Source organism: Haliaeetus albicilla, chromosome Z (genome assembly GCF_947461875.1).
Source record: "Haliaeetus albicilla chromosome Z, bHalAlb1.1, whole genome shotgun sequence".
Taxonomy (NCBI): domain Eukaryota; kingdom Metazoa; phylum Chordata; class Aves; order Accipitriformes; family Accipitridae; genus Haliaeetus; species Haliaeetus albicilla.
The window spans coordinates 14,642,343-14,669,294 of record NC_091516.1 but is presented as its reverse complement, the minus strand read 5'-3'; the positions used below and the strand labels follow the sequence as shown (position 1 = coordinate 14,669,294).

The 26,952-nt window shown below is 43.4% G+C and overlaps 1 protein-coding gene across 1 annotated transcript in view; it reads left to right on the top strand.

Annotated features, from left to right (window-relative positions):
- HMGCR (3-hydroxy-3-methylglutaryl-CoA reductase) overlaps positions 1-26,952 on the top strand; it is a 319,565-nt gene that overhangs the window by 124,056 nt on the left and 168,557 nt on the right. The gene's annotated exons all lie outside the window — the stretch shown is intronic.

The following is a 26,952-nucleotide window of genomic DNA, read 5'->3' as shown; positions in this document are numbered from 1 at the left end:
GAGGCCTCGCAGCTGCTCCTCTTCACCAAACCGGAGGCCAGACTGAACCAAATTACTGGCAGGACCACGTTTTCCAAAGGAAAACGGCCAGCCTTGTTCGCCGGCGCTGACCACCAGTGGGCCACGGCACCGGAGCGTCCTCCCGCAAGAAGACCTGTGTGCCAGGGAGCTGAAGAGCAACAAAATCAAACAAGGGTTCTTGTGAGAGAACGGCACTCGCCCTTGACTCAGACTAAGCAACATACGATCCTTTGCTCTGAGCTGGGGAAGTACTAGGTGCACAGCTGTAGCGACATCGCTGGATCAGAGGAGGCTGGGCACAAAATGGCGTCACTGCCCAATGTGGGGGACAGCCGTCATCCCATGGACTTCTCGGTGCTATCTGCCAAAGATAAGTTTGTCACTCCAGGGGCCAGAGGAGCAGGGATTCAGTGCATTAATAATGTTTATGTGCATGTCCAAAATAATGTAACTTTGCTGAAACTATCGGATTACAAGAGGGGTTTTGGGAGACGGCATGAACAGAACTTTTTAAATTCACTGATTACCTTAAAAATTCATTTATGACCAAGCTTTGACAAAGGTCTGTTGGCTGCGGAAAAAAGGATTAATATGGGAATATCATTTAGGTCATGCTAAAACACACTTACTCCATCAAGAAGCCTTGTGAGCTCAAAAGATCAACTCATACAGCTCTATGTAGTAGGACCAAGGTTTATGCTCCCTTAATTTTTTTCTCCTAATTAGAGTAAGAACGATTATATTTTTCACTCGCATCTCAAAGAAAAACAAGATTTCTTTTACGCAGTGTTATATAGTGAAAATTGTTCTGCAATATGTAGTAGTAGAAAACCAGACATGTAATGGAGTTAGATCAGAATTTAAACCTGTCAGGAAATTCTTAAAATTAGTAACTGCACCTCCTGTATTTTTTGCTTTCATGACAAATGAAGGAAGGAACCTAGAAACTGGTTCTGGGTTTCTACCTTCATTTTTGCTGACAGTTTCATGGAAGGACCAAGAACCTTTGGGCCTTTTTTTATGAATAATTTTTCATCCATATTTTGTCATGGTTATTTACTAGGTATTGTAAAGGAGATAAGGAGACTTTAACATATACAATGTAATTTAATAAAAATATTTCCCTTCTTAGTTGCTTAGGATATGGATGTGCTGTTAAAATCCTGGTCATAAAGTATTTTAGGAAAAGAACTAGGATGATCCCCTGAATATATGTGCAATAGATTATACACACACACACATTCCCACCTGCCACAAGGGGCCTTTAGGTCTCCTTTGGCATTTTGGGTTGCCATGATAATTTTTGCAGTAAAGACCATACCTCATCACAGCTGCAGTAGTGTACAGGAAAAGGAGATCCTCCCACAACTAAATACTTTTGTAAAACCTTTGCATTAAAGAGAGAATGTAAAAGTAGAAGGTCTAGCATCTTACCCTGTATTTTCATATCTTCTGTCTCTGGTATCTTAGAGCAATTGATGCTTTCCAAGAAATGTCAGATTGGAAGGAACCTCAACAAGTTGTCTGGGCCATCTTGCAATGAGGCTAGACCAAGACTGGGAGAGGTTTGTCTAAGCTGATTTTTCTTATATCTCCAGTAAGGGAGATGCCTACAGCCTGCCTAAACTTCCAGATTAAAGGTTTTTCCAAAAAGAAGGAGTAAAAGGAAAGGTAACACGTTCTAATGGCGTCACATTCATGAGGATTGTATGCTAAATTACAAGCACCCTATGTAGCACACTAAATACAAGCATGCTGTGCAGCTACAAGGTGTGTGTCTGACCATGCATTCAGAACAGCTTCTGTGACTTGTACTCCAAACATAAGTTCCAGTAACATATGATGTAGTTAGAAACATAGAATCATAGAATGGTTTGGGTTGAAAGGGACCTTCAAAGATCATCTAGTTCAACCCCCCTGCCAGAAGCAGAAACACGTCTCAGTAGATCAGGTTGCTCAAAGCCCTGTCTAACTTGACCTTGAACACTTCCAAAGATGGGGCATCCGCAACTTCTCTGGGCAACCTGTCCCAGTGTCTCACCACCCTCATCGTAAAAAATTTCATTGAAATATACTCATTAGCAGATGTTACAGCTAGTCATCCTGGGACTTATCACTCAGAATATCAAGAATTTAGCAGGCAAAATACTGGGGTTTACTGGTGGGAGACATGGGTTTGACAAGTAAAGAACTGGTGGCAGACATTGCTGGGGGAGTTCTGGTGGCTACACACGTGTTGAAGTGGACAGGCAGGGCCAGCAAGATTTGGCAGCCAAGAAGGAATTAGTCATTTATCGCTAATGATTCAGGAGTGCCTAACCCATCTAGAAAAAGATGCAACCTGCTTTTTGCAAGATTTACGTAACAAACTAAAGCATAACAAACCAAGCATACAAAACACACAAAATCACAGCCACTGACTGTCTCACTGTATTTCTTTCCTTTCACTCCTAGAAAAGGGCAATCTTAAAAGTGGGGATGTTATTAGATTAGGTGTAAAGAAGGAAAGGTGCAAAGAAAGAAATGTGCATCTTGCAGTTCCTTTTCCTGACAGGTTCTTTTAGAGCACGTCAAGCAGCTATGTCAGGTACATCTATCCTCCAGCTTTCTCTTTAGCCTCTCCCACCACGCTCTGCAGCATGGACAAATACAGCCTTGGCATCCTTTGCAGAGCTGTGTTTGCTCCAGTAAAAGTGATGTCATCTTGTCATCTCTATCAATGAGATATTTGGTCCATCCATGTGACTTATTAGCAAAAGTCTGTGTGTTCCACTGTGGTGGGTTGACCTTGGCTGGCAGCCACATTGCCACCAAGCTGCTCTATCACTCCCTTCCTCAACGGGACAGGGGAGAGAAAATATGATGCAAGGCTAATGGGTCGAGATAAGAACAGGGAGATCGCTGACCGGCTACCATCACAGGCAAAACAGACTTGACTCAGGGAAGTTAATTTACTTTATTGCCAATTGAATTAAAGTAGGGTAATGAGAAGTAAGAACAAATCTAAAACCACCTTCTCCCCACCCCTCCCTTCTTTCTGGGCTCAGCTTTACTTGCACTACCTCCTACCCCTGAGTGGCAGAAGGGGATGGGAAATGGGGGTTGTGGTCAGTCCACCATGCATTGTCTCTGCTACTTCTTCCTCCTCACACTCTTCCCCTGCTCCAGCGTGGGGTCCCTCCCACAGGAGACAGTCCTCCACAGACTTCTCCAATGTGAGTGCTAAAAGATTTTCAAACATGGGTTTCTCTAGGTTTGCTTTATTAACAACTCAGAGTTGGGCCACCACCACAGTGAATGGCAACCTTCCAAAAATTTCTCAGTCTTACATACCTTTTTACCACTTATTACCCCAGTCCAAAGTCCTTGTAATTTTCCAGTTGATCTCGGTTCCCATGTCGTTATCATTCATCATCTTACCAATTCTCGTGTCCCGGTTCTTCTGAAGTTAGTGGTTGTAGGCAGAAGGTCTCCCTGATCACCACAATCACTTATCTTGTTACACATCAAAGATCACCTTTGAATTTCTGAAAATCACTCAGGCTATTCTATTAATTTATCTTGCTCTAAAGCTAATCACTTACTCCTATGTCTTAGGTCCAAGATGTATGATCCTTCTTCTGTTGATTCAGCTTGACTGGGTTTTAAGCCAGCCATGGTGAGAGCTACACATGGGACAAATAAGCAGCTTATGCATATTGTTTTATAAGCACCTGCATTCTATTAATCACATCTAAAGCAATCTCTAATCATTAGTTATATGTCTGATACAAATAGTCTTAGAAACAATGAGGCTTAAGGCCTAGTTCCCTTTACAATTCCCTCCTTTTGTTTTCCATCACACTCCTGCAATCCTATTGATAACTCTACATTTCTCTTTCTATCTTCTGTACTATCCTAGAGCTACAACCTACAGAGCATTGAAACAAAACAATCACACATACTACTGTGATTATAACAACAAAGGCTATTACAATTAATTTTTTCACCCAAGTAGTTAAATTTGGAAACCAAGACGTTAACCAAGAGAGTGTGTCAGAAAATCCCCAGGATGTGTCATCTCTTTGAATTTGTTGCATTGTGGCACTAACCTCCCAAATTTTCTGGACGTCTGTTATTAATTCTCCTGTTCGATCAGTATAAATACAGCAACTGGTATTTAGGACAGTACAAACTTCACCTTGAGAAGCTAGAATCATGTCTAAGGCCATTTGGTTTTGGATAGTCATTTTTGAAAGTTCAGTTACCTCTTTCTGGAGAGTGAAAAGTCCATGAGCAGTTGAATTTGCTAATTTTTCAATTTCTCCAGAGACATTTAAGACTGCTTTTTCCAATTCACTTACTCCTAAAGCCAAAATTAACTACTTAACAAATGAATAGAATACTGTTGGTGTTTCAGTCAAGGGATTTAGAGTTCTTCAGGTTCGAGTTAAAAAGGTTCTATGCCATGTTGCACTTGGGACAGTTTTGGGGTGAATTTCCAAATCTGTAGACATTACTTCTAAGGCACAGATACCTCCTCAAACTAGAGGCAAAGCTTTATAAGCTCTGCTCCCACATAACCAAAAAATATCTAAGTCCTCAGGTGCTTGCCAACTTAAACACAATCCTGAGTTGACAGAAATTGTGTTTTGGCATTGAGTCCAATTTCCTACAAATGAATGATTTTTGCATAAACGTTGATTATCAATACTTGGGGGATAACATCTTTGTACACAGTGGACTTGTGAATAGTCTCCTGAGTTTGATAGTTTAATTTCCCAAATTTGTTCTTCATAAGATTTGGAAAAAGTAGTATTAAACCAGTATTTTTTCCAATTTGTACTTTTAGGAATTGGTATTCCTACTAATTGAAATTGTTGATTCACTGTCTTTGGTAAAGCGACACAAATCTAACATTCACTTAAATTTAGATTATTAGTAAAAGATTTCATCAATGACAAATGCATATTGTTGGTCCAGGCATTTTCTACTTGGTGAACATCCCTAAGTTTCCGTACAAATTGTTTTAACACATTCAGAGGTGTCATATTATAATATGAATGAGGATAATCCATATGATGGTGCCAAAAATTCCACTCAAGATTAGGTCCCCATTTGATTATTACAATCCTAAATTTGAAAGTAAAACAATTGCTCCATAGATAGAATTGATGACAGCACCAGTCTCCCTTACCATAAATTTCCCACATTTGATGGTCAAAACACCATGTCCCAATTCCCCATGTTGGTTCTTGAAGGTGAATATGACATACAGGGTAAGTTCTTGGAATGCCATATCTCCACCGCTGTTTAGAAAAGCCATGACTGTTGCACCAAGTATCCCACAGATCGTCAAGTCTACTGCTAACATTGGCACAGAATTCAAGAGAATTAAAAAGACGATAAATAGGGTTTCTCTGTCTGGTCGTTGGGTAACTAGCCAAAAAAATGACCTGTCCAGGCTTTGCCTGTAGGCCTGTAATTTGGCCCAAAAGTTGAAAAGAGCGATCACTATATATAATAACAGTTCTATTGGTACGAGCATCGCGATATCGCAATGCAAATTTTGTCAACAAGGTGTTACTCCAGGGTAAAATACAAACAAGTACAAAAAGGAATAATACTTTACAATTGTCCATTACTCTTCAGATTCTTTGTGGGCATGCGAATGATGGATCCAAGTTTCTTTCCCAGATACCTTGATGGCAGAAAAAGTTAATAGAACAGTATAAGGTCCTTCCCGTTTTGGTTCAAATCTGTTCTTTCTTTTGAAATTCTTTGTATAAACTTTGTTCCCTGGCTGTATATCGTGAACTTGGATTTCAGGGTTTATTCCCTGATACCAGTAGGCATGGTTATGCATTTGGAAAAAAGAATTTTGCAGATACAAGAGGTATTGTGTTACCTGTTCATCTCCATCCAAGAGGCTAGTCTTTGCTGGCACATATATACCTGGAACAGCAAGTATTCTCCCAAAAAGGATCTCAGCTGGAGACATCCCAATTGGTTGCCTTGGAGTATTCCTAATATCCCACAAAACTAACTTTAGGGCCTCAGACCATTTCAAATCAGTCTGTTTACAAACTTTTACTCATTCCTCCTTTAATGTCCTATTCATTCATTCTACCTGACCAGATGATTCAGGGTGATGTGGAGTATGAAATTTGTTAAAAATCCCCAAAGAATTATAAATCTGTATCAGGGTAGTAGCTGTGAAATGGCTCCCTCAATCTGAATCAATTACTTCAGGAACCCCATACCTTGGAATGATTTCTTTCAATAAGGCTTTTACTATTGCCTTAGAATGATTTTTCCTGGTCAGGAAAGCTTCCACCCATCCTGATAGCTGATCAATGATCACTAACATGTAAGAGTACCCCATTGTTTTTGGCATATCTGCATAATCAATTTGGAGTTTTTGAAAAGGAAAGGTGGCTGGAGGTCTTTTCCCACTGGGAGGTTTAATTTGCACTAAAGCATATTGTCTGCAAAGCTTTCATCCTTCACAAATTCTTTTTGTTGCTGCATAAATTCCCGGGGCTGCCTGGAGTCTCTGGATTCAGAGCGCTAGACTCTCCAGTTCCCCATGGGACCTCTCGTGGTGCCACTGCGTTATCGGTAGGTAATAAATACCTTTTTGGAAGGAGAGGTTTTTTATTCAGAATCTACTGCCCTTCTTGCAGCTGGGCTCCCAGCCGAGTCCATTGTTGTTTTTCTTCTTCAGGGAGGTCTTCATACAGCTTATTCACATCTGGGAGCTCAAATGTTATTTCATGTTGTAACAGAGACATAACAGACATGACCTGTTGTGCCACTGCTCTAGCGGCTTGGCCGGCTAGAGAATTTCCCTTTGCGATCTGTCTTGTCTCTGAGTGTGTGCCTTTATATAGATCACAGATATTTGAGAGGGCAATTGGATTGCTTCTAAGAGGTCTTTGGTCTGTCATCCGTGGCAACAGTTTTTCCCGCTGAAGTCAGAAAACTCCTTTCCTTCCATAAAGTCTCCATAGCGTGACATACACCAAAGGCATATTTAGAGTCTGTATAAATGTTAACTCTTACTCCAATTGCATATTTAGCAGCTTCAGTGAGCGCAGCTATTTCTGCTCCTTGTGCACCCAAAGGTGCAGGCAAAGATCCAGCCAACAGTATCTGTGTTTCTGTGGCGACTGTGAAACCGGTACATCTTCAACCTTCTTCATAGTAAGATGAGGTGTCCGTGAAGAGGTTCAAATCAGGGTTATTTAAAGGTTGATCTCTCAGGTCGTCTTGTGGCTTGCTGTTTTCACTTGAGGTAAACACAGTTGTGGTTATCTTTTTCTCCATCAGAGGGTAAAGGTGTTCAAGTTGCAGGGTTTAAAGCATTGCACCTTTCCAGTTTCAAATTAACAGCCAATAAAAGAATTATTTCATATCTATGTGGTCATTGTGGAGACAAAGCTTTCTCCGCATATTGCTTTAACAAAATTTCTACCTCATGGGGTACACAGTTAGTGGATGACCTAAAATGATTGTTCTGGTTTTCTCAACCATTTTAGCTGCAGCTGCTATTGCTCTGATGCAAAAAGGAGTTCCTTTAGTCACTGGGTCCAATGTAGAAGAAAAATAGGCAACAGGCCTCTCATGTGGCTCTAAAGTTTGTACTAACACTCCCTTTGCAACCCCTTTTGCTTCATCACAATATAATTTAAAAGATTTTGACTAATCAGGAAGCCCTAACGCTGGTCCAGCCTTTAAGGTATGAAAGGCTTTCTCCCTCTCAGTGTCCCAAGCAATTGGTTCCATTCACTCATTTTGAGTTGCTTCATGCAGAGGTTTAGCTATTTCACTGAATCCGGGGATCCAAGGATGGCAAAATCCTACCTGTCCTAAAAATCCTCTCAACTGTTTTTTTGTCACTGGTCTAGGTATTTCTTGAATTGCTTGGACTCTTTCAGGGTCTACTTCTCGCCTTCTGGGCTTTAATATAAATCCTAAATATTTTACTTGCTGCTTGCAAAACTGCAATTTAGATGGAGATGCACAGTGTCCTTTTTTAACAAGTTGGATACACAGATACTCAGTATCTCGAATACAATCATTCTTAGTTTTACTTGCCAATAATAAATCATCAACATATTGCACCAGAATCGATTTGCTTGGAAAGACTAGATCTTGTAAATCATTCTTCAGAATCTGAGAAAAAATCGTTAGTGAACTGGTAGAACCTTGTGGCAGCCTGGTCCAAGTAAGTTGTTTCCCTAGCCAAGTAAAGGCAAAAATTGGTTGGCTTTCTTCAACAACTGGAATGCTAAGGAGTGCTCTGGTAAGGTCAGGTACTGTGAAATACTGCGCCCAGACTGGAATCTGGGTTAAAATCAGACTAGAATCTGGCACCACAGGGTGTGGAGCAATTACATGCTCATTCACTGCTCGTAAATCTTGAACAAATCTATATTCAGGATCTCCATCATGAACTGCTCCAGCATGGGTCCTTTCCACGGTGTGCAGTCCTTCAGGCACAGACTGCTCCAGCGTGGGTCCCCCACAGGGTCACAAGTCCTGCCAGAAAACCTGCTCCAGTGTGGGCTTCTCTCTCCACTGGGCCACAGGTCCTGCCAGGAGCCTGCTCCAGCATGGGCTTCCCACAGTGTCACAGCCTCCTTCAGACACATCCACCTGCTCTGGCATGGGGTCCTCCACAGGCTGCAGGTGGATATCTGCTCCACCGTGGACCTCCATGGGCTGCAGGGGGACAGCCTGCCTCACCATGGTCTTCCCCATGGGCTGCAGGGGAATCTCTGTCTGCTGTGGTGCCTGGAGCACCTCCTCCCCCTCCTTCTGCACTGACCTGGGTGTCTGCATGTCCTGGTTTCAGCTGGGATAGAGTTAACTGTCTTCCTAGTAGCTGGTACAGTGCTATGTTTTGAGTTCAGTATGAGAAGAATGTTGGTAACACTGAAGTTTTCAGTTGTTGCTAAGTAATGTTTAGTCTAAAGTCCAGGGGTTTTCAGCTTCTGATGCCCAGTCAGCAAGAAAGCTGGAGGGGCACAAGAAGTTGGCACAGGACACAGCCAGGGCACCTGACCCAAACTGGCCAAGGGGTATTCCATACCATGGGACGTCCCATCTAGTATAGGAACTGGGAAGTGGGGGAGGTGGGGGATCGCCGCTCGGGGACTAGCTGGGTGTTGATTGGTGGGTGGTGAGCAATTGCCCTGCACATCATTTGTACATTCCAATCCTTTTATTACTACTGTTGTCATTTTATTAGTGTTATCATTATCATTATTAGTTTCTTCTTTTCTGTTCTATTAAACCGTTCTTATCTCAACCCATGAGTTTTACTTCTTTTCCCGATTTTCTCCCCCATCCCACTAGGTCAGGGGGGAGTGGGTAAGCAGCTGCATGGTGCTTAGTTGCTGGCTGGGGTTAAACCACGACACTGCAGGGCTGTTTCTCTTACATGTTCTCACTCCTCTCTTCTGTGGCTGAAGTTTTCAGGTTCTTTTTTCCCCCCTATCTTAAATGTGTTATCACGGAGGTGATACCACTGTTGCTGATGGGCTTGGCCTTGGCCAGCGACGGGTCTGTTTTGGAGCCAGCTGGCATTGGCTCTGTTGGACATAGGGGAAGCTTCTTGGAGCTTCTCACAGAAGCCACCCCTGTACCCCCTGCCCCCAAAACCGTGCCACACAAACCTGATATACATGGGTCTACAAGGACCCCCCGTCCATCCCTTTGTACTGAGGGAGGACTGAGCCTATGCACAACTCTGGCAGATACTTGTCTAATGTTGCTCTTTTATCCTCTAGTGAAGAAGAATCCACAAAATCAACCTTGTTTTTAAAAAAATTCCTTTGATGTCTAACCAAACTTCACATCAATGTAAGTCAAATATTTTTTGTCCCTTGTCTTTGTGTCCATGAGCATGATTGATCACAGTCCCCTTAGAGCCTGAGAGAACATTTTTATATGCAGTGCTGTACATTGTTTTTTCTTTTCTTCACTAACCGCCCCATCCTTTCATGCTTGCCTCAAAGATCATGTTTCTCATCCTCTTTTCACCCTTTATGGTTCTTCTCTCAACACTGCAACTTGTCAGTATACTTTTAAGTGCAGTACACCAAGCTGGAAAAATTATAAAAACTATGTACTGTAAAACTGAGACTCCATCAGCACAAGTAAACCAAAATAATTACCATATTAATCATTACTTCTGTTAATGCATCTTGGAAATTGAAATGAGAGATTCTGACAGGATATCAGGAGAGACTTTTCTAATGGTGAAGACAGTCAAGCTTTGGAACAGGTTGACCAGAGAGGCTGTGCAGTCTCCATGCATGGAGGTTTTCATGGTGTGACTGGGTAAGGCCTAGAGCAACCGGGTCTGACCTCCTAGGTGACCTTGCTTAAAGCAGGAGGTTGGACTAGAGACCTCCCGAGGTCCCACCTGAATTACTTCATGGTTCTGTGAAAAGAATTGCTTCCCTGTCAGTAATGTACTATTGCTGACTCATAGTCAGTTTGTGATGTACTATAATACTCGGGTCCTTTTCTAAAGACTGCTACCTGCCCTAGTAGTCCCTACGTTATAGATGTGCATTTGACTTCTCCTTTCCAAATGCAGTGCCTGTTCCTCTTACTATTGCTTCCAAAGAGCTCCTCTCTGCCATTTCCTAAGTTTGCTGACGTTAGCTTTTTCTGAAGTCCACTGATCATTCTGTTGCTACCACATCTTCTGCTTGCAAGAACCACTCACCAGTTTTTAAGAGCTTTCTCCTGTACTGCAGAGCAACTGCTTTTGGCACAACATTACTTGTGACACCTTTGCAAGCCATTTGCTAAGTCAGCTTAGTGGGTCTGGAAGTGTCTGAGGCACAATGATGGAGGGATACTTCAGCCTGGGATGCCCTGAGGACTTTCCTGAGAAGCAGTAATGTCTTCACAGGTAGGAAGGGGCTGTGGGCTCAGTGATCCAGTCTTGAAGGCGACAACTTGAATCCCAGTCTCAATTTGATCTTCATGTTCCATTCTCTTCAAATTACACACATCCTTTGACATTAAGGAAGCTTTGAATAGAACCTCCTCACCTGGGAAAAGGCAGATCTCACCACCTGCCAAGAAGGACTTTTCTGATAGTGATCTGCAAGCAACTGTTCTGCTTTGGAGCATTTGTGATCAGGAACTCTAAACCTCAGTTTATCTACAGACAAAGGAATGAAGTTTTTCTCCTTAAAACAAGGATAATCTTTAGGGATATTTCTTCTGTAGTCAATATTCATGGGAAGCCAAACAAAATGAACTTCTTTCTTGATTACTAGGAGCAAGTAGAGATTTATTACCTGTGTTTAGCATTCTACTTGTTCAGAGTGAATAATATTAAGTTATTAAGTACTTGTGTACGTTCCTGCAGGACCAGGAACTATGTTTGTTTTGATTCTTTATCTTATACTCTTTGTACAAAAAAAAAGTTAAATTATCCAGCTAGAAAAGTAATGGTTCTTCAGCAAGTTTGTATTTTTGCTGAGAAATGTTATTTTTTGCATATTTGTCAATTTGACTTTAATTCATCCTATCAGTTACAAAACAGGCAAAATACTTCAGTGAAAGATATTACCCAGATAAATTCCAAACAGAATCTGAAGCAAGAAGAAGTTGCTGCTCCGTAGAGCTGGCTGACAAAAATCCACACATAACTTTTTGTAACTGGTAAGTGCATATTTGTTGAAACTGAAATATTTAATGGTAATAATTTGATGGTTTTAACAGGTTTTTTTGACAGAATCCACAGGTTTTTTTCCCTCCACAATATCATGATAAAGTAAAAAAAAAGTTTTATTTTCCTAGAGCTTTTATTTGATTGATATTTACTATATGTATTGTTAGGTTATGTGATAAAAAGCACGTGTCCACCCACACACAGGAGAATCAGAGAAACCCCATCAGAGAAAGGGAGCCCCTGCCCTGTCTCCTCCCAGAGCTGTCCCAAGAGGGCCATCAGCCCCGTGGGCTGGGGATGATACCCATCACCATGGGTGAATGTACAGGTTCTCCAGGGCACATTTCAGGCTGAGAGGGGTTACTGCCTAGGGCTACACATCTTACAGGATTGTACCAGTTTTGACTGGGACAAAGTTGAATTTCTTCATAGTAGCTAGTATGGGGCTATGGTTTTGATTTGTGCTGGGAACAGCGTTGATAATACAGGGATGTTTTAGTTACTGCTGAGCAGTGTACACAACTCTTACACAGAGTCAAGGCCTTTTCTGCTTCTCACCCCACTCCACCAGTGAGCAGGCTGGGGGGCGCGGGGGGGCCACAAGAAGCTGGGAGGGGACACAGCCAGGACAGCTGACCCCAACTGACAACAGGGATATTCCATACCATATGATGTCATGCTCAACATATACAGCTGGGCTGGAAGAAGAAGGAAGCGGGGGACGCTTGGAGTGATGGCGTTTGTCTTCCCAAGTAACTGTTACAGGTGATGGAGCCCTGCTTTTCTGGAGATGGCTGAACACTTGCCTGTCAATGGGAAGTGGTGAATGAATTCCTTGTTTTGCTTTGCTTGTGTGCACAGCTTTTGCTTTACCTAATAACCTGTCTTATCTCAGCCCATGAGTTTTTTCACTTTTACCCTTCCAATTCTCTCCCCCATACCACCAAGGGCGGGGCGGGGGAGCAGCAAACAAACAGCTGTGTGGGGCTCAGCTGCCTCAAAGGGTTAACCCACAACAGGGATATAGGGAAGAGCGTTTGGGGATGTTTTAAGACTTATTGAAGGATGGTCAGGAGAGAAACCAAAGGTGGGGAAAGCAAGGGATCAAGGTGGTTTGGGGAGGAACAAGTGTGGGAAATAGAGGGCTGAGGGGGTAAAAAGGGTGATGACATGTAAACATGTTGCTGCTCAGCACACATCTGGCCGTGCCTTGGGCCTGGTCACCACAGTCTGTCCTGTCTTCTCACTAAAATCCATTTCTAAGCAATTTCCTGGGTGAGGGACTCTCTAGTCTGCATGCACGTGTGGGCATGGGTGTCTGAGTGCCAGCAACTGGAGCAGGGACCATGCGTCACAGGGGCCCATCCACCCATGGTGCCAGTGACTGGCATGAGTGCAGGTGCGTGAGCAAGTACGTGAGCACTAGCAAAGATCACGCTGGACTAGGTGGCAAGCAGGGGTGGCGTGGGAGCTGGGGCTGCATGGGTCTCTGAGTGAGCCCACAGAAGGGGCTGGCTACTGGGGGGATCAGGGGTCCAGACCAGACTGTGGGGGCTGGGGTCAACTGAGAGACCTGTTTGCATCTGTATGTGTGTGTGTCTGTGTGAGGCAACTGGAGACAAGAGGATCCAGGTGACACTTACTGGGGGATCCGTACTGTGCTTGTGCCTGTGAGAGGGGCTGCAGGCACTGGGAGCTTGTGTGCACTGGTGCTAGCAACTGTGGAAACTGAGGATCCAGGACCAGTTAGTGAGGGTCTCAGTCAGTTACTGGAGCAACCTGTATTTTTTTTATATGTATAGAAATGTTTCCCACCAACAGACCTTCATCCTGATGAGCCAGAGAAGGGAACGGGATGAGGCCATTGGTGTGGCTTGTGTTTGTGTGAGTGGTGCGTTTTCTGTCTGTGTTCATCAGTGTGGCCAGCTATATGTATATGTATACATATACGTATATGTGTTTTGTATACGTGTGTCTCTGTGTGTGCCTATTGGGACTATATGCTCAGCCTCACTCCTGGTTGGACTGGGGAGTGTGGAGCTGTGATGGCTTCACCTCTGTTGGACTACCAGATGTGTCCTCTCTGTTACAAGGTTTTGACATTGTATGAACATTGTTTTCATCTCATTGCAACCAGAGTTTTAAATTTGTTTATAATAATAAAATCTTACCTCAGTCTGAAAATGCTTTGACTAGGATAGAGTTTTACTTCTTTTCCTGATTTTTCTCCCACATCCCACTGGGGCAGGGGGGGAGTGAGTGAGCGACTGCATGGTGCTTAGTTGCTGGCTGGGGTTAAACCACGACAGCTCCTTATTCCAATTCAGAAGAAAAAGAATCCCAAGTATGGAATTTTTAATGGGGAAAAATAATTCTTCATCACTTATATCTCTGAGAGGCTCTGGCAGTTCCAGAAAGGGTGAACAAATTACTAGAAATTTTGCATTTGTATACGCTTGTTAGGCTATACTTGAAATCAAAAAGAATTGCAATAGATTGAACTGCGCAAACAACCCCACGGTACAGTTATGAAGTACTGGGATCCACATATCTGATCATTTCAAAAGGCTCAGGATGACCCGAGGAGAATAGCCTCATTTTACCTCAATCAGTTATGCTGCAATTGAAATGTTGTTGTCCTAGTTCCACTGCAATTAAGACTCTGCTCATTAGTCCCAGCAAAAATTTCTCCTCTTACAACACGCCTTGTGGTCTATAATGAATGAGGAGCAGGCCGCTTTGATATTGTGTTTCTGTTGAATGGGGACCGATACACAGTGGGATGCGCAATATCCTCCTGCTTCTGCTGGAGCTGGAGGATCAGGACACCATGAACACAGGCAGCAGTTTAGGACAAGAAGTTTCCAATGTCCTATAAGGCTGGAATTGTAGGGCAGAATTTAGGCAGAATTCAGCCATCCAAACTGGTATTAGAGTGGACCAGTAAGAAGAAAACCAGTCATCTTTTTTCTAGAGAAGATCTGGATACATCTAAAAAGCTTTTGTAAAGATTGCCAAAAAAAGTTGAACTGTGCTTCTGCTTGTAGATTTTAGGTTTTTGCAAGGACATTTTAGGTTTGTGAGAGTGTACAGATTTTAAAATGAATGCAGGTGTAAAACACAGTAGTTAAAAATTTTAGTTTACCATTTAATACTGTATCTAGAGTTCATCTGAAATTCACAGTGGGCTGTCTAAAGAGACTGATTCAAGAAGATAATCATCATTTTCTTAACTAAAGTGTTTAACAAAACAGATCTCTACCACCTGATAACTGATAAGCTCTGAGATATGCTTAAATTTAACTTGGAAAGTTCAATGTTGACCAAAAGTAATCCTCAAATTCGAAAAATGAAAGGTAAGTGTGCCATGGTTTAACCCCAGCCAGCAACTAAGCACCATGCAGCCACTCGCTCACTCCTCCCTGCTCCCAGTGGGACGGGGAGGAAAATTGAAAAAAAGAAGTAAAACTCATGGGTTGAGGTAAGAACTGTTTAATAACTGAAGTAAAATACAATATAACAATAACAATAATAAAATTATAATTACACTATTATGATGATGACTATTAAAAAAAAAAAAAAGAGAGAGAAATAAAACCAACAAGAAATGCACAGTGCAATTGCTCGCCACCCGCTGAGCAATGCCAGAGCAGCGATCCACCCCTCCCGGCCAACTCCCTGCAGTTTATATACTGAGCATGACATTCTATGGTATGGAATATCCCTTTGGCTAGTTCGGGTCAGCTGTCCTTGCCATGCTCCCTCCCACCTGCTTGCTGGCAGAGCGTGGAAAAGTGAAAAATCCGTAACTTAGGTTAAGCGCTACTTAGCAACAATTAAAAACATCACTGTGTTATCAACATTATTCTTACACTAAATCCAAAATACACTATACGAGCTACTGAGAAGAATATTAACTCTATCCCCGCCAAAACCGGGACAAAGTATTAACACAAAATACTGTTCTTGCTTAACTCCGTGTCCAAACATGATCTTTTAAAGTATATCAATATTATTTTAATTGACATTTATGGATTGAACATAATAGTAAAGTTTTCTTTAACACTACAAACTAAGATCTAAACCAAGGCTTTCAAATATTTATGACTAAATCTGACATAATGCCTATGCATAGTTTTTGTTGATTTCAGTACTTTGCTGGTCATTCCTTGAACTCCCAAGAAAGTCCCAGAGCTTCAGGATACAGCAATGTCTGTAGTGTGATAATGTTACATGAAAGCAAGATACACCCCACCTCCTCAAATTTACTGGTATTTCAGATTACTAGAGCTCATATTTGTGAAGTGATATTCCTTATGTTGAGGGAAAGAACATTACTGGATGGTGGTGTATGTAGACCTAGGCTTTGGAACAGGGAGGTACTTTTTTTGGTGTGATGTGAAGTCAGACATTTAGGTGGGTATTCAGACCATGTCATTTTACATACCAAACTTAAGCACATGAAAAGGAGCTCAAACTTCCCATTGTTAATCCACCTTTCAGAAAATAGTCTCATTAAATTGTGTAAACACAGCCTAGTGCTCTTTTTGGGTGGAATTATCTCCTCTCACCTTAAGTGTCTACTGTGTAGAGGTCTATATATTCATTACTTTCTATACACTACTCTTACAGTCAGCTGAGAAACCCAGATATTATTCTGCTTTAGGATGAACTGCCCCCTTGTCTCCACTGATTGTAACAGAAGCCAGAAGTGATTAGCATAGAAGTGAATGCCTACAAACTGCCCATGGTATTTAAAAATATCACAATTCACTTGCTTGTACATGATTTTCAGAAGCCAATTACTCTAAATGGGATAGAGCAAGAAGAGGTTAACGAAAATCCTTCAAGAAAATTGCTTTCCTTTTTAAAAAACAGTAATAATCACAACAGTATGTTGCCATATGACTGTCTTCTTTCTGGAGACGATCTTTCACACCTCATGTCTCTTCTGGCAGGCCGTTAGGGCACCATCAGTGAAAGAGACATTGTAGGTGAACAAAACAATGCAGAGGGGAAGAGAGGCAGACATGGTTTTTCCTGTTACTGTAAAATATTCTGAAGAAAAGTTACTAAACAGATGTAATTTTCCTCACTAACCTCATTAAAGTCAGCCAGGTACCACCTAGATTAGGAAGGTCTAGGGAACAGGTTGTCATCTACATCAAACAGCTCTTTCCTGGAAACAGGTATCTCAGTGCCATGTAGAGTACCTATTACATCTCAAAATACCTGAACATAAGGCTTAGCAAAAAGTATCTAAATATCTGATAACAATTTCCATAGGCTAGAGGGTTTTGCTATGCTCCTGTGCTTTGAATAAAAGGAAGCATTTGACCTGTCCACCCAAAGGGGGGTTGATACCTAGCAAGAGGTTAGTAAATCCTAGTATACTTAAACCTGACCCTTGCACTAGGCTGGTGTTCCTGGGGTCATCGGAGATCTGGTTTGAGGTGGCACTCTTTTTGGTTCTTACTTGGCCCTGTAGAGCCTGAGCCTGAACTTCTGCTGCTGTCCGTAGCCCCAGGTAAAGATGTAATGATGAAACCCACTGTAATGATGTAGGGAGGGAGAGGGAAATTAAAAGTGCCACAGAAAGGAGGAAATTACTTTTTTGCATTTCTCCTGCTGATTGGTCCTTTCCATCCCCATCAGGTGCTGTGGGTACAGGCCTATTCAGCTCATGTTCCTCGTTTGGCAGCCTTGTGGCTTCACAGTCTGTGGGTCAGCCATCAAGCAGAAACCACTGTTCTCCGTTTATACCACCAGCTTTACCAGTACCAGTGTACTTAAGCATGTGTTACACTGTACCTTCCTCTGGGACTGCCTTTCAGTACTCCAGACAGCAAGCCAGGCTGTTTGTCACCCAGGTGATCTTTTCTTGAAGAGCAATCACCTTCCACCCCATTCCATTGCCCGGGGACAGGAGGGAGGTCCAGGGAGAGGTCTTGCCTATGTAAGTGCTCAGTTCCCTTAGATAAACTATGTTTGCTTAGTGCATACAAGAAAGAGGTGGCTTCAACCTTCATTCTGCTTTTCTCCCTGCCTCCCCCGTCTCAGAGCAAGCCAGCCATACATGCCCTGCAAGAGAATTCGTGAAGCCAAGAGCATTTGGAGACCTTAACAGCCAGCACCACTCATCACACCCCTCTGCTTGCTCATCCTCTAGGAATCTCTAATGTACTTCTCTCCCTAACTGGGTCCCTAATTGAGAAGACAGTGTCAGTGGTTGCTAATGAAGAATGGTGGAAGAGGTTACCAATAACAGGCAACACACGACACCACTTGTTAGCTCCCTGAATACGTTGATGTACGTTGAGGTGACTAGTGTCCCCATTTCAGGTTTCTCTAAGGCTGACCTGGACAAACTGCCAGCAGAATACTTGGGCAGGAGAATGATAAGTGCCACATGGGAAGACACGCAGAGCAGGCACAGTCAAAGGAACCATTTTGTCATCTGGGTGCCAGGGCCAAGCCACTTTTTGCTATTTAACAACTGCTCTGTAGCCAGGCAGCCACTGCAATTTCTCTCTTCTTTATAATAAATGTTTGTGCAACAGTTTGTGTAGATAAACACATATTATGGCTGTATTGTCGTGGTTTAACCCCAGCCAGCAACTAAGCACCACGCAGCCGCTCACTCACTCCCCCCCCATCCAGTGGGATGGGGGAGAAAATCAGGAAAAGAAGTAAAACTCCTGGGTTGAGATAAGAACGATTTAATAGAACAGAAAAGAAGAGACTAATAATGATAATGATAACACTAATGAAATGACAACAGTAGTAATAAAAGGATTGAAATGTACAAATGATGCACAGGGCAATCGCTCACCACCCGCCGACCGACACCCAGCCAGTCCCCAAGCGGCGAAAACCCTGCCCCCCCCACTTCCCAGTTCCTAAACTAGATGGGACGTCACATGGTATGGAATACACTGTTGGCCAGTTTGGGTCAGGTGCCCTGGCTGGGCATGAGAAGCTGAAAAATCCTTGACTGTAGTCTAAACACTACTGAGCAACAACTGAAAACATCAGTGTTATCAACATTCTTCACATACTGAACTCAAAACATAGCACTGTACCAGCTACTAGGAAGACAGCTAACTACATCCCAGATGAAACCAGGACAGTATCCACCCCTTATTCTATACCATTGACGTCATGCTCAGTTCCCATACCTTTAGTTACATTCTGATCAATCATCACCACCTTTCCATCCCTTTGAGACATATGAACAATGATATATATATATATATATAAGTATACACACACAGAGATATCAGTTCTTTAGTTCTTTATGTTCATAAAATGTTTGTTGAGTTCATTTAGTTTCTGACTCTGGGCTCCATCTGTCATACCAGTCTGTCTGAGCAGGAGGGATGGTGCAAAGTCCTCTCAGTCGGTAGAGCAGAATTGGGCTTCAGTGCGGTGTGACGAGCAGATGACATTTGACACAGCAGGAGGATGGTGTGCACCGTTGGATTGTTGCATGCTGGAGTCAGTTCTGGATCCACCTCTACTGCGCTTTGCTCAGTTTTATCACAGTTCTTTCTTGCTTGATCCAAGTGATTCTTACTATAGTACTATGGATATAGCATATAACAATTATAGTAATGATAACATACAGTAGCAGGATTATATAGCAACTAATATCATACAGTTTAATTCTGGCTATTTTCACCTAAAATCAAATCCCCTTGAGGCACACATCGGACTTCCCCATCTTTTCGCATCACCCACCAAGTGCACCCAGGCCCTTGAGCAAAAGCAATCCCACGAATGGGTTTACCTTTGCCTGAGGCAGGAGTAACCCAGACTGTTTTCCCTAACATGTTCTTCATGTGCACTACAGGGACTTTATCCCCTTCTACAGTATGTAAAAATTCTGATTGGGCAGGGCCACTCCGATTGGCAGATCCTCTGGTGTTGACTAACCAGGTGGCTTTTGCTAAATGTGTATCCCAATGTTTGAAAGTTCCGCCCCCCATTGCTCTCAATGTAGTCTTTAACAGTCCATTGTATCGCTCAATTTTCCCAGAGGCTGGTGCATGATAGGGGATATGATACACCCACTCAATGCCGTGCTCTTTGGCCCAGGTGTCTATGAGGTTGTTTCGGAAATGAGTCCCATTGTCTGACTCAATTCTTTCTGGGGTGCCATGTCGCCACAAGACCTGCTTCTCAAGGCCCAGGATAGTGTTCCGGGCAGTGGCATGGGGTACAGAATATGTTTCCAGCCATCCGGTGGTTGCTTCCACCATTGTAAGCACATAGCGCTTGCCTTGGCGAGTTTGTGGGAGTGTGATATAGTCAATCTGCCAGGCTTCCCCAAATTTATATTTCAGCCATCGCCCTCCATACCACAGGGGCTTTAACCGCTTGGCTTGCTTAATTGCAGCACATGTTTCACATTCATGGATAACCTGCGCGATAGTGTCCATGGTCAGGTCCACCCCTCGATCTCGAGCCCATCTATATGTTGCATCTCTTCCCTGATGGCCTGAAGTATCATGGGCCCATCGAGCCATAAATAGCTCACCCTTATGTTGCCAGTCCAGGTCCACCTGAGACACTTCAATCTTGGCAGCCTGATCCACCTGTTCGTTGTTTCGATGTTCTTCAGTGGCCCGACCCTTGGGTACGTGAGCATCTACATGACGTACTTTTACAACCAGATTCTCTAGCCGGGACGCAATATCTTGCCACAGCGTGGCAGCCCAAATGGGTTTACCTCTGCGCTGCCAGTTGCTCTGCTTCCATTGCTGTAACCACCCCCACAGGGCATTTGCCACCATCCATGAGTCAGTATAGAGATAGAGCACTGGCCACTTTTCTCTTTCAGCAATATCTAATGCTAGCTGGATGGCTTTCACCTCTGCAAACTGACTCGATTCACCCTCTCCTTCAGCAGTTTCTGCAACTTGTCGTGTAGGACTCCATACAGCAGCTTTCCACCTTCGATGCTTTCCCACAATGCGACAGGATCCGTCAGTGAACAGGGCATATTGCCTCTCATTCTCTGGCAGTTTATTATACAGCGGGGCTTCTTCAGCACGTGCCACCTCCTCCTCTGGTGACATTCCAAAATCTTTGCCTTCTGGCCAGTCCGTGATTACTTCTAAAATTCCTGGGCGACTGGGGTTTCCTATGCGAACCCGTTGTGTGATCAGTGCGATCCACTTACTCCACGTGGCGTCAGTCGCGTGATGTGTAGAGGAGACCCTCCCTTTGAACATCCAGCCCAGCACTGGTAGTCGGGGTGCTAAGAGGAGCTGTGTCTCAGTACCAACCACTTCTGAGGCAGCTCGAACTCCTTCATACTCTGCCAATATCTCTTTTTCAGTTGGAGTATAGCGAGCCTCGGATCCTCGATATCCTCGACTCCAAAACCCCAGGGGTCGGCCCCGGGTCTCCCCAGGTGCTTTCTGCCAGAGGCTCCAGGTAGGGCCATTCTCCCCAGCTGCAGTATAGAGCACATTTTTAACATCTTGTCCTGTCCGGACTGGTCCAAGGGCTACGGCATGAACAATCTCCCATTTAATTTGTTCAAAGGCTTGTTGTTGTTCAGGGCCCCATTTAAAATCATTCTTCTTCCGGGTCACTTGATAGAGAGGGCTTACAATCAAACTGTAATTTGGAATATGCATTCTCCAAAACCCCACGACACCTAAGAAGGCCTGTGTGTCCTTTTTATTAGTCGGGGGAGACATAGCTGCTATTTTATTAATCACATCCATTGGGATCTGACGACGTCCATCTTGCCATTTTATTCCCAAAAACTGGATCTCCTGTGCAGGTCCCTTGACCTTACTTTCTTTTATGGCAAAACCGGCTTTCAGAAGGATTTGGATTATTTTCTTCCCTTTCTCAAAGACTTCTTCTGCTGTGTTGCCCCATACGATGATGTCATCAATGTATTGCAGGTGTTCCGGAGCTTCACCTTTTTCCAGTGCAGTCTGGATTAGTCCATGGCAAATGGTGGGGCTGTGTTTCCACCCCTGGGGCAATCGATTCCAAGTGTACTGGACACCTCTCCAAGTAAAGGCAAATTGTGGACGACACTCTGCTGCTAGAGGGATTGAGAAAAACGCATTAGCAATGTCAATTGTGGCATACCACTTGGCTGCCTTTGACTCTAGCTCGTATTGAAGTTCTAGCATATCTGGAACGGCAGCACTCAGCAGTGGTGTAACTTCATTCAGGCCGCGATAGTCAACTGTTAGTCTCCACTCCCCATTAGACTTCCGCACTGGCCATATGGGACTATTAAAGGGTGAGCGGGTTTTGCTGATCACTCCTTGGCTCTCCAGTTGGCGAATCAACTTGTGGATGGGAATCAGAGAGTCTCGGTTGGTGCGATATTGCCGCCGGTGCACCGTCGTGGTAGCAATTGGCACTTGTTGTTCTTCAACCTTGAGCAACCCCACAATCGAAGGGTCTTGAGAGAGACCAGGCAGGGTAGACAGCTGTTCAGTGCCCTCCGTCTCCAAGGCAGCTATACCAAAAGCCCATCGATACCCCTTCGGGTCCTTAAAATACCCCCTCCTGAGATAGTCTATGCCAAGGATACACGGAGCCTCTGGACCAGTCACAATGGGGTGTTTCTGCCATTCATTTCCAGTTAGGCTTACTTCAGCTTCCAATACAGTTAATTCTTGGGATCCCCCTGTCACACCAGAAATACAAATGGATTCTGTCCCTTTATAACTTTTTATAACTCAAAACATAGCACTGTACCAGCTACTAGGAAGACAGCTAACTACATCCCAGATGAAACCAGGACATGTATTTATGGCAAGAAATACTTTGTTAAAATCCTAAATCTGTTCCTAATGGGAAACATGTATAGTTTCCAGCTTACCTTCACCCAAGACTCCAAACTACATAAAGTTATAATCTCTTGGAACTTGTTAGATAATTTTGCCATTGGTGTGATTAGTACTCTAAAGTTTTAGCTTAGGTTGAACCTGTTGTAGCTGTAATAGGACACTGCTAAGAGAAGAAATCTGCCTATGGATGTTGGGTGGTTCAGCAGTGCAATGCATTGACTATGGGACTGTGCTAGGCTGTGATACGAGCAGCACATATAAGGAAGCAATAAGGGAATGATATGCAACACTGGGACAATCCTGGGAGATCTCTGTGGTGTGACAGCAACTGTTAATTTGGTGGTTTGGCCTTGGCTCGCCACCAGGTGCCCACCAAGCCACTCTATCACTCCTCCTCCTCAACTGGACAGAGGGGAGAAAATACAATGAAAGGCTTGTGGGTCAAGATGAGGACAGGGAGATCACTCACCAAGTACCATCACAAGCAAAACAGACTCATCTTGGGGAAATTAATTTAATTTATTACCAATCAAGTCAGAGTAGAATAATGAGAAATAAGAAAAAATCTTAAAACACCTTCCCCTTACCCCTCCCTTCTTCCCAGGCTCAACTTCACTCTCCACAGGGTTACAGCCTCCTTTGGGTGCATCCACCTGCTCTGGCGTGGGGTCCTCCACAGGCTGCAGGTGGATATCTGCCCCACTGTGGACCTCCCTGGGCTGCAGGGGGACAGCCTGCCTCACCATGGTCTTCACCACGGGCTGCAGGGGAATCTCTGCTCCGGCACCTGGAGCACCTCCTCCCCCTCCTTCTTCACTGACTGACCTGGGTGTCTGCAAGGCTGTTTTTCTCATATATTCTCACTCCTCTCTTCTGTGGCTGAAGTTTTTGTTTTGGTTTGGTTCCCCCCCAACATCTTAAATATGTTATCACAGAGGCAATACCACTGTTGCTGATGGCCTTGGCCTTGGCCGGCAGCGGGTCTATTTTGGAGCCTGCTGGAACTGGCTCTGTTGGATGTAGGGGAGGCTTCTTGGAGCTTCTCACAGAAGCCACCCCTGTAGCCTCCCTGTTACCAAAACCTTGCCACACAAACCCAATACACTTTGATTTTTCTTTTCTCCGTTACTTTGAGAAAAATCAGCTTTCAGATAAAGGCTTTAGAGAAAATGTAAAAAGTTATTTTAGCTAGGATTGCAGGTTACTAGCCCAAAGGTCTTCAGTTAGCCTTCTGAGGCACCCTGGCATGCCTCTGTGGTAAATACAGTGTGTCCTCAAGTTTTACACTGACAAAAGTGCCCTATGCATGCATCACATTTGGTTCACCGTTACATGGGGTACACTGGAAAAAACGCATGTGGGTGGTTCAATTATTGCTGAAGCATGGGAATACCTTAGCCAAACTACTCTTTGACTATGGGGCATATGTTAACCAAACTTGAACAGTTTAGGAAAAAAAGTGCATTCAGCCAACTTAGAAAAGCAAAGCTCTATGAGACGTTTCCAGGAGATGGTGCTATTCTCAAGCCGTTTGCAGCGTCTCAGGGAACAGGCTCAGAGGACAGCCTGCCTTTCCCTGGTAAGTTCCAGATTTGCATCATTTATAATTAAAATAACCACCAATTTGATTGGGTTCCTGAATTACAAGACTGCGCGTTGAAGGGCAGGCACTGCTGAACTCCCCTGAAGAGATGCCCTGTACCATCAAGCCTGTAGAGGTGCCTGGTTAGGGTGGAGGAGCCTTCCCAGACCCACGTGGAGGGAATTACTTCTGTCTCCACCAGAAAGGGACACTTAATGGAATGAGTCTCAGGGGTTTTGTTCTTTGCTTTGCTTCTCCAGAATCAAACCCTCATGCCTTATTCTAAACAAGAAATTTAAGACCCGATCTGTAATGAGAGTGGGACACTCAGTCTCGCAGCACCAAATCTATAAACACTCACCTCTGCAGAGATATCCTCAGTTCCCAGTTTAGTTCCCAAATAAATGCCTGTGGGAATTGACAGCTTCTGACTGGAAAGCACAACAGGCAGTGTGCTGGGCAGGAAGCCACTGAAAATAGCCTGAAAAGGTGATGCCATCCAAAAGAGTGCATCTCAAAACCTTGGCCACACTGAGCATTCACTGCCTATGCTGTGCTATGGGTCATTCCTGTGGCTCCAACACAGATCCTGGGACAAGGATGCCCTTCCTTTCAATGCCAAATAGCTACTGTTCAGATGAGTTACAGGCTGCAGAAAACTCAGCTCCTATTCTCACTTTTGCATGAGGATACTAGACACACATTTCTCCAAAAACTGTCCTAGACACCTGCTACAGGCTGTTTTTTCAGGAGAGAAGCTGGTTTTGTGTTACATTTTAAATCAAGCAGCAGCTGTGACAAAGGCTAAAACTAAATGTTAGGGAAATCAGCTGGAAATTAGAGACTCGGTTATTAAAACTGCACAGGTAGGCTTTGGAGCATGGATGCTCATTCCCAGAGAGGATCCCAAACCACCTGGCTGTAGTCCTGCTCCTTCTCTCAGCCTACATCACTCTCCATCTTATTTATCTTTTTGCCAGAAGCATGGTTTCAAGTGGGGAGCTAGGTTATTTACCTTAACTTGTGCTTCAAGCCAAAGAACCTGTGACTTAGTGGTTAGAGCAAAGCTGCCAGTCACATGTGGGATCTGAGACCAAACTAAACTTCTGCCTCAGGCCATGAAGAAGACAAAGGTGTTGCCTCACCTGTTGCTCCAGCAGGAAGAACCTGCATTTATGTGGAAGCCAATGCAGCAGGTGTCTCTGGGCACATGTGGGAAACGGTCCTTAAAAAGTCTCAGTGAGGAAACAGCAAGTTTGGGAATCCCAACACGCTTAGGCTTGAGGTGCAAGCTGATCCATGCAGCAGCAGGACCCAAGAGCATCTAGATGTCCTGAGAGAAGCCCTTCAGGCGTCATTGGATCTTGAGTATCAAAATCTCAGGTGCTGGCAGGCTCAGACAGCAGAAAAGGGGGCAGCTAGACTTTGGATGGTGCTGTGTAAACCTTCTGATCTCTCTGAGACTTGGTCTTTCAGCTGTAAAAAGGAAAGTAATGTTTATCTTAGGGTGTTGCAAGACATGCTTGAGTAGTGTACCAATCCTACCGAAGTCACTGGACTGCTCAAGTAAATGAGGTGGCAGGATCAGATGCAAATTCTGGGTTTGGTGGGGAAGAGAGCCCCAGGACTTTCTTTTGCCAGCAGTATTCAGGCTCTGAAGGATGGACTATATGTAGTTTCACCTAAAGATGAAAAGTCACAAGCATTAGTTTTGTTTAAAGAAAACTACAATTTTTAATTCCACAACTATCAAACACCAGCAGGGTTTTTTTTTTACAAAAAGTCTGAGAAGTTTAATTCATGATTGCCTTTAAAACAGGTTAAACCATCATTTTTGGCCAAGGAGATTTCACCAGGCCCAAGCATTAGAACGAACTTTTGCAACACTCACATGTGGTTCATGGATGTTTAGTGCCTCATGGCTGAGCATTTTTGGAGTAGGTAACCAAACGGATGGTCTGGTGTTCTCATGGTCACTTCTTTGTTATATTCATTACATTTTTTGCTGCTGTTTGTTTTGTATGTGTAACAGAGATTCTTGGCTTCTGTTCCCCTAATAAAAAGAACACGCTGAGGAGTTAAACATGTTTTAATTTAGGTCCATTGTAATTTGTCTTCTTCAGTTTCTTGGTAGACAAGCCCTTCTCGGTTGTTTTTGGCACTAGTTTAGAAAAGCTTCTTTAATTTGGGAGAATATTTAAGCATACACTTCAGTTTTAAGATGTAGTTGAGGCCTGTTGCAGTCGTGGTTAAACACTTCTCTGATTATTTCAGCTAAAGAATTGGGGTCTTCAGCTGCTTTATATTTTACTTACCACAAAAGGTCTTGTCTGCAAAAAACTGCCTTGTCTGCAACAAGAACCTATAAACAGTGAATTAGTGAATCAATGCGATTTTAGCCCAGGAAGCTGCTCTGAATTACATTTTTCAGCTTTTGGAAAATTGCATTAAGCTCTGCAAATAAGCCATTGGGGATACAAGAGTGGATCATAAAAATCCATTATGAATATATTAGTTGCATTGGGTTTTAGTGTTGTAAATAAATAGTTTCACTGCTTGGTTGAAGACTTATTGAAAAAAAGACTACAGAAGCATCTGTCATTCCGTTCTATTGCTCCTTACACCATGTGTGGATGTGCAAATAAAATAAGAGATTGGTTTTTGTAATTTGTTCAATATGCTTAAATTCATCTATGTAGTCGCTCCATTGACTTAAGAATAAGGACTGCATTTGGCTCTGTATCAGTAACAAAGCAGTGGATAAATGACCAAAGCTTCTGGGTTTTTTTTTCTGTGCCATTATGGGGAAATTAAAGAACAAATTAGTTTGTTGTTTA